Here is an 8879-nt window from a genome sequence, read left to right on the forward strand (position 1 = left end):
AAAATGGAAGTGATAGATAATTACCATGGATTTTATTTAGGGATTACCCATGACTCAGAGTAGACACAATGCCATCTTAGTGTTCATGGATAGATTAACCAAGGTGGATCATTTCATACCAGGTAATTTAACTAATGGAGCACTAGAGATTTCTGACAAATTTGTTAGGGGAATTTTTAGACTCCATGGGGTACTAGAGAACATTATATCTAATGAGGTTGCTAGAATAACATCCAAGTTTTGGAAAACCTTGTTTTTAGATTTGGGAACTAACATAGTCAATGACCAGGAAAAAAGAGTAAATTAGGTATTAGATGATCTCCTAAGAGTATATTGCATGGATCGACAATAATAATGGGAAATGTATCTTACCTTAGTATAGTTCTTATAACAATTCTTATAAATCCACAATCAAAATGGCACCATTTGAGGCCCTATATGGATATCAATGCAAAACCCCTATATGTTAAAAGAAAATCAAAGATAGAGACATTATTAGACCTAAGATGCTATTAGAGATAGAGGAACATGTAATATAGATCCATTAGAAACTGAAAGAGAGAAATAATAGATAGAAAAGTTATGCAAATGCAAAAAGAATAGCTCGAGAATTCTCAGTAGGAGAAAAGGTTATTTTGAAAGTAAAACTACATAAGAATGCTATAAAGTTTGGAAAGAACACCAAGCTAAACCTAATATATGTGGGGCCATTTGAGGTGTTAGAAGTTGTAAACTCAGTAACTTAAAAAATTGTACCACCTCCAACCCTTTGCAGAATGCATGTTGTATTCCATGTATCATATCTTAAGAAATATATCATCTATCATGAGCTTATGATTGATTGGAACCTATTGTAGGTACGGGACCTAGGGGTGGAAGAAATATAGCCACTCAAATTACTCAAGTTGTGTCATATTCACATACAAAATTAGGACATAACCCAGTGTAAAGTCTAGTGGAACTAGTATATTGCGGAAATACTACATGGGAAGATTATTATGAGACCTTCCAAAAATTTCCCTACCTTTTCTAAAGGACTTGAACCATAAATATGTTCTATTGAAATGTTGCATATAAATTTGTACTATTTATTTAAAATAGAATGTTGATCCTTTTATATTATAAATTTCATTAGGGATGATGAAACACAAAGGGGAGGATATGTTACATCCCAAAATTTTCCAATTTAAATAATCGTATATCCACTATATATATTTTATGTGAAAAACTATTGGGTAGTTAAACTATTTGAATATTATGATCATGTGAAATGGAAATTATGGTTGTTCATCTTTATTCTTGTAAAAATGACTTGTTATTTATTGTTACATTTTTTTAAAACACTGAGAACTGAATATTTATTATTTTTCAAGGAGTTATAAAAGATAGTTTTTTAATGAAATTGGTGGTTAGCCATTGTGATGATTATGAAATAACCTTTTGATTTAAATTGAAGAGTATTTAGTTATCATTAGAAAATTCCTCTTGGATGCAAGAGAAGATGAAGGGGGAAAGTTTTGATAAATGAGAGCTAAGGATTGGAGCACCAAAGGTCCATCAACTTGCCATCAAGTATGGGTTCTAACCATCTTGGTTAAGGATTTAATGAATAGGAAATAAAACATATATCTTGGACAACCATGAGATACCCAATCAGTTCAAAACACAAGAAAAACATTAAACATTTAAAATAACATTAGATTGTTAACTTTTTATATTGAGATCATGGTGTAGTCACCTAAATATGATCCTATATATTGACACCATGTTATCTTAACATCTATAATTATACCTATAGGTATGTGTGTGTGTGTGTGTGTGTGTGTGTGTGTGGATAAACCAATATAATGGTACAAAAGAATTACATGATTAAATTTATGCACACACACACATATCTATATATCTATATATCTATATATGTATGTATAATTAGAGATGGAACAAATAACATGATGCCAATATGTTGAAAAAATCATGATGAAGGATAGCCTTTACAAATATCTTTAATAGTGGCTCCATATTAGAGAGCATTTCCATCCTTCATAAGCTCATGATTCTTTTAACAAATCAATCGTCAGAGTTATTTTTTTGAAATTAATTATTCTTGTAACAATAGATGGCTTGCACTACCACCTCGGTCTCTTTTCTATAATTGAGAGAGTGCATCTTTAGTTGCTTATTTATGTTCTCTCTTAGACCATGTGAACTCATTTTTTTTCTTTCATTATTGTCCAAGCTTATTCTTAAGTTTGCAAAATATCACCCCATGATAACAATCCAAGTTCGCTCTTATTCTTGAAGATGTTGGATAGCTCTGCATAGTAGTGGGCATGGAAGATACTTCAATTCTATCAAATAAAAATCCAAAAAATTCTAGAGTAGCACCTTAGTGTGTCTCAATCCATGGTTTTTCAAGGCTACTCTAGGCAGCACATCTCTTAATCATAGGTTATGAATTCATTGTTCTTTCTTGCATCACTGCCATTTATCTATACTACTCATTGCCAAAATAGATAGGAAAAAGTATTATTGCATTTCCATTTGAATTCTTTGTTTGTTGTTAATATTGCTATGTAAACTATGATTTTCTATGAAGCCATGAATTGTTAACTGATGGAATTATCCCTCAACCCAAACATCATGCTTGATGCCATGCGTACAAACTTTGTTCATAATATTGTTATGAAGAATTATAAGTTTTTTTTCAATCAAATTACAAATGTAGAAATGTTTAACCATTGGTATCATTCTACATGAAATTCTCTATAAGCAAGCATTAAAATACTTGGTGCAAATTAATTAGCCTGAATCATATAGAGGTGTTATCAATATTTCCCTAAGATGAGATCAACTCATAATGTCATAACTTAAGTATTAAATACATAATACTCAGTCTAAATTTTTTTGTATATGATCTTGAGATATGGACTAGGATGCACTCCTAAGAAAGGAAGGGTTGAGTCAAGTGGGTGGGAGGAGAAAAACATCCCTGCAAGAACAAAGGAAAGTTAGAAAGAAAGTGATTAAACCATAAAATGTTATAAGAAAATTGAGTCAGATCATAGTTATCTAGTAAGTAACTCTTGTTGTTAAGTTGAGTGGTGGGCAATCAAGCAAACTATAGCCCACTATTTCTTGGCCAAGGTAGGTTAGTGGTGTGCTTTTCACAATGATCACTAGAGGTCAGCATGCTCGCTGATAGAGGGGTGGACGATATCCATAACCTTGTCTATTGTTTGGTCAATACTCTAACACTAGAAGGCTTATATGGTTGAACATTGGTGCTCCATGCCTAACCTGAGGTAGCGAGGGCCTTTCTCGAAGGGATATTGTGTGGGGATAAGTTAAGGTCTGTGGTTGGGAGGTTAAGCCCATGTCAATGCTTCTCCTCTTCACCAAATCTTGAGGCTTTCTCAACATAGTATCTGTCTTCTACATTATGTATGGTAATTGATTTTGTTACCCTCTTTATCTTTAGCATTATCTATAAACGTGCCATGTCAATGCTTCTCCTCTTCACCAAACATTGAGGCTTTCTCAAGATAGTATCTGTCTTCTACATGATGTATGGTAATTGATCCTATTACACTCTTTATCTTTAGCATTATCTATAAATGTGATCACAATACTTAGTTTTGATATTTCCTTATGTTTTTGTTGTTGTAAAGATTATAATTGAAATGGAAAGAATTAAACATGGAAGTTGTAACTAGTTTTCATAAGTAGAAAGTTTAGTTTGGTATTACTCTTAAATGTGATATGCAAAAATTGAATTAGTTAGTTATTTTTTCTCATTCATATGAACTAGTTGTTATAACCACCAATTTGTCATTTTGTTATGAATATTGGATTATAATATAGTTTAAATTTGGGTATGGAAAAGTAAATTGTTACATATTGATCATGATTACCAAAATGAGGATAGATAGGTTACTTATATACCTTTCACAAAATTTTTGGATTTAAAATTGATTCAATGCCATGTTCTTTACTTAAGATAGATTTTCAACAATAAAATAATAGGACATTAGTAAATAGATAATGATAATAAAATCATATATTATAATTAGTACTAAAAAAAATAGAAAGTAGAATAAACTAAATTATTATAATAATATAAATGATGACTAAAAATAAATAAATAAATAAATAAATAAAAATAATATGATATAATACATTATCAATGAAATAATATAAATTATAATAAAATTATAATGAATAATTCAATAAATCAAGTCAATTACAAGAGATAATCTTGTAGAAAGTATGTTTCCTTTATAAATAAGACTTAATAATAAGTGATAATAAACATAAAATAAATAAGTAAATAAATAATATAATATAAAAATAGTATAATTTTAACTAAACATTATCAAAGGTACCAAGAGATATTTAATAAAGAGACATGAATCTCTCAAGAATTCATTTGAAAAAGGGGGAGAAAATGAAAAAGTTAAAGAAGGATTAATAGAATAGGAAAGGAATGTTAATAAATTAAGTAACTAATTTTTTCAAAAGGAAACAAGGGTGAAGGGACATGACTTTTGAAATGGTTGTAACTATGAAACGCTGTGACTTTTCACATGGATTAGAATTATGAGAAAGTTGTGACTTTTCAAATGGATTTTGATTAGGAAGGATTGTGACTTTTTGAAAGGGTTGTAATTATGAAGGGTTATGGCTTTTCAAATGGATTATGATTATGAAGGGTTATGACTTTTTGAAAGGGTTGTAAGTTTGAAGAGATGTGACTTTTTGAATGGATTATGATTGGGAAGGGTTGTGCCTTTTTGAAAGGGTTATAATTATGAAAGGTTGTAACTTTTTGAATAGGTTATGATTATGAAGGGTTGTGACTTTTTGAAAGGTATGTAATTATGAAGGGTTGTGACTTTTTTAAATGATTATGATTCTGAAAGGTTGTGACTTTTCAAAATGACTATGAAGGTGGATTATGTGTATACCAAGAAGTGTACATTCATTAACGATAAGGTGTGTGTATATAAATATGTTAATAATGATGAAATAATAACCATAGGAGTTAATAGATGGTGTTGTATAGGTAAAGGAAGAGTAAATCCATAGAATGTATTAGTGTCAAAAACCCTATGAAAAGTAAATCTATGCTCTCCTTATGGTGTATTTTAGGACAAAAGTAAGGAATTGAGACTTAAACATGTTAAATTTCTAAATTTATTAAGAACTTGAATGATTATTCAAAAGCACTATATCTACATATATTTATGGAATAAAGATATACTATATACCAAGTCAATTATTTAATCATTTACTAATACAATGAAGAGGGTAAGGAGTTTGCACAAGGGGATGTGTAGTTCAATCACGTTGAGGAAAAAGAGTCCCAAAACAAGTGAGAACCATGAGTGAGCATCAAGTAGATTGTTTCCATACTCAAGCAACAATAATTCTACCACTCGTGTTAGGGTTAGTAATTAGGAGAGGAAAAAATTGAATCTATGTATGTATTATTTTAAAATATGATGACATTTAATAGTTATTGAGAATGAAGATTAGCCTAGCTTGCAACATTACAATCCATATGTAAGATTCAAATGGACTAAATATGCATTTTTAGAAAAAAATTAAGCAAGGCCCTATTAGAAGTAATTTACATTGAGATTTTACATGAATTTAGAAATCCTCCCCAAACTCCAAGGTATAAAATGGTTAAGATAGAGTATACCTAGTTACAGAATGACAAAACTATTCTATACCTAGGAAAATGAGCCTAAATTAAAATGGGGAGTTGGGAATGAAAGGAAGGTGTAGGATTAAGTGGATTAAGGTTGCTACAATGAAATATGAATTATATGAGACATGGTAGATGAACATTAACTTATTTTACAATACTAAAAAGAGTTTTGAAAATGGTAAAGAACCCAATTACAAATGATGATACAAGTATTTAATATTTTACTATTACTTTATCGAAGGAAATAATTCAAAATGAAGATTTGTAATTTTAATAACATGTTCTACTTAGGATCAAGTCATAAATATGTATTCATAGAGGCCATATTACATCTTAAATTTAAATTACCTAGAGAAGACTTGAAGTTAGTAAATAGTGTTCATAAATTATATATTTATCTGGTAATTTAAATTTGTATATATATATATACATAAACTAGTAATTTCTTAATATTTTTAGAATACTTAGTTAACATTCTAGTCTGAGGATAAAAGTACAAAGCTGTGTCATCTTTCAGGTTGACTTATCAGAACGACTAAATTTGAGTATTTCTATTTTTTTATTTTTTTCAATTATATGATTTAGATAAACTCATTAGAGCTAAGTTATATATGTTTTCACACTTTTTCAATTGGAAATGTCTATTAAATGCATGTTTTATACTAGTTTGTATCCAATTACTAAAAAAAAAATTATTTGAGAAAATTGACATTTCAATAACTCTTACTATTTTTTATGATAAATTTTTAATAACATATAAACACCATTTTATAGATCTCAAAGTCAAAAATATTCTCATATATATTTTATAGTGTTTTAACTAGATATAGCATATTGGAATTAAAAATTCTAAAAGAGATGGCTTCCATGCTTGTACTGGGGAGAATGCTGCGTTGGAGGAGAACATCAAAAAACTCATGATGAGACATGATAGCCTAGATCAAAGAATGGATGAGGTGGGTAACTTTGCTGTCAAAGTGATGCACTCGACAACCACCACTTTGCATCTCCTTTAGGCTGAGAAGGATAGTGTGGGCACTATGAGCTCCTTGTATGGGTTCTTGGTGGATGACTAGCTTCATGTGCTGCTAGAAAGACCTAACAAAGAGAAAAAAGAGAGCTAGCTCTTTATGCTCTTTTTTTTTTTTTGGATATTTTTAGTTTCCTGCACTTTGCCCTAGTGGGTTTCTTCTATAATATGTGGTTGGACTCAGTTTAGTTTTAATATTTGGAATGCTTATATATATGTTTATGCATATGTTTAACTTTCAGTATGTTATTCAACTTGTTGGTTATAATAGTTTTAGAAATTGGGATACATTGTTGTGAGGCTTTTTGATATTAAGAAAGGGGGTAGGATGATACTATGCTGCAAGTGACTTGTTATTTTTCAGCTTTTTGTTCTAGGTCAGTCCCAATGTTTGACTGCTTCTTAATATAAAAAACTTTGCTTCCTTGTTTGATTTTTCTTCTATAATGGAAGGTGTTTTCCAAGATTATGGTCCAGGGTTTGCCTAACCCCCCATGTTTTGAATAGTTGATCCTTTGTTGGGTCGCTATCTTTATTCTCGATAGTTCTTGGCTGCAATTAAAAACCTTTCTTTTAAAAAAGATTATTCCATTTTCGGTCTTTCTCGTCTCACTTCTTGTGGGTCCCTCCTCCTTGTCTACATATATAGCCATTTTTTGTTTGATAAGGGTTCATGTACTCTACCAATTTATCAGATCAAAACATCTAGTTAGCATTTTCTATCAAGATATAGTCTTTTATAATATCAATAATGTAGTACAATTTCATAGAAAAAGCATCAAATATTTAATTAATAATAAACATTTTATATTATTTTACATGATATGAAGTTTTACACTATCCATATAATAAATACAATTCCACAGGGAAGCCCAAAATTTTAATCATTAAGAAAGATTTTCTAGTATCTTTCATTCCGAATAACACGATCAATATCTAAAATATAAATGGATCCAATTTCATAGAGAAAGAATCATTTATTCAAATTGTAAGAAACATTTACTAACATCTTCAATCATGAAACAACCTTTCACACGGCATGTGTCAAAGAAAGCTTCTTAAAAATTTCTCTTCTGGAGCAGACCGATAATTTTTCGGAACGTTACGAGAAGAGGGTCACTGAAAAGCCCTAAAATCTACTTTTTTTCCTTCAAAAAGAAGAGTAATAATGATATTTTAATCCCGTACATCTCATGTTTCACGAGAGTTTCGTATAAGAATTGAATATTATTTGCTAATGTCAGATCAACTTGTTAATCTGTTCAATCATTAAGATACTAAGCATATCAAATATTGCATTATCGAGCATGGTCTCATAAAGAGAAAGCAATACGGGACGATGAACTCAAAAGTATTTTGGGATATTCAGAAAACAGTCACTTTTGCCCGGTTGCCTCTTTACGGGAACGTAAAAATGAGCGATTATGACATTTTTAACACCTTATTATATTTTATTTTAGATTTAAAATGCTTCTCTCTTCCTCAGCTTTTTGAATTTCTTACTGCTTTCCCACTCTATTGAAGAAATCTGTCCGGTATCAAAACATGCAATGCTTTGAAGGATCGCTTCGTTCATATAATATTCCATTCAAATTGGTATAAGATCGCGTATTCTTGTACAGCCATTAAATTTTACCTTTGTTTAGATTCGTTACACAGCAAATCAGAAGGAAGAAACTGACATTCAGCTCACGAGCAACACGTTATTCTTATTATATGTCAGCTTTTAGTTGTTTTATTTTTTTGACTTTCTCGTGAGCTAATACGGGATTGATTGTATAAGTACATCACTTGATTTTAAATTTTCTAATAATCACCACCACCCCCATTTACATTTACGTTTTTACTTTATTATCAGGTCTGTCGAGAGCTGATTGTTCTCTATGGCATTTTTCAATTAGTTCAATATTTGTTGTTTTTTGGTTCAAAACATTATGATTGCTCAGTTTTTTCTTTTTTCATTAACACATGAAGCTATTGATAAAATAATATTTTTTCTCTTTTATTTATTTTTAAATAAAATAGTAAAATTAAAATGTATAAATGGTTCATAAAGAGTCTACTAGAGATCAAGTCTTGCTAAGTGCAAGGTCCAACACCATAAGAGATGAGGCCGGGATGTGCCCGAGGGGGTAC

The sequence above is a fragment of the Cupressus sempervirens genome, chromosome 8 (genome assembly GCF_028749045.1).
Source record: "Cupressus sempervirens isolate cs-2001-9-10 chromosome 8, ASM2874904v1, whole genome shotgun sequence".
Lineage (NCBI taxonomy): Eukaryota > Viridiplantae > Streptophyta > Pinopsida > Cupressales > Cupressaceae > Cupressus > Cupressus sempervirens.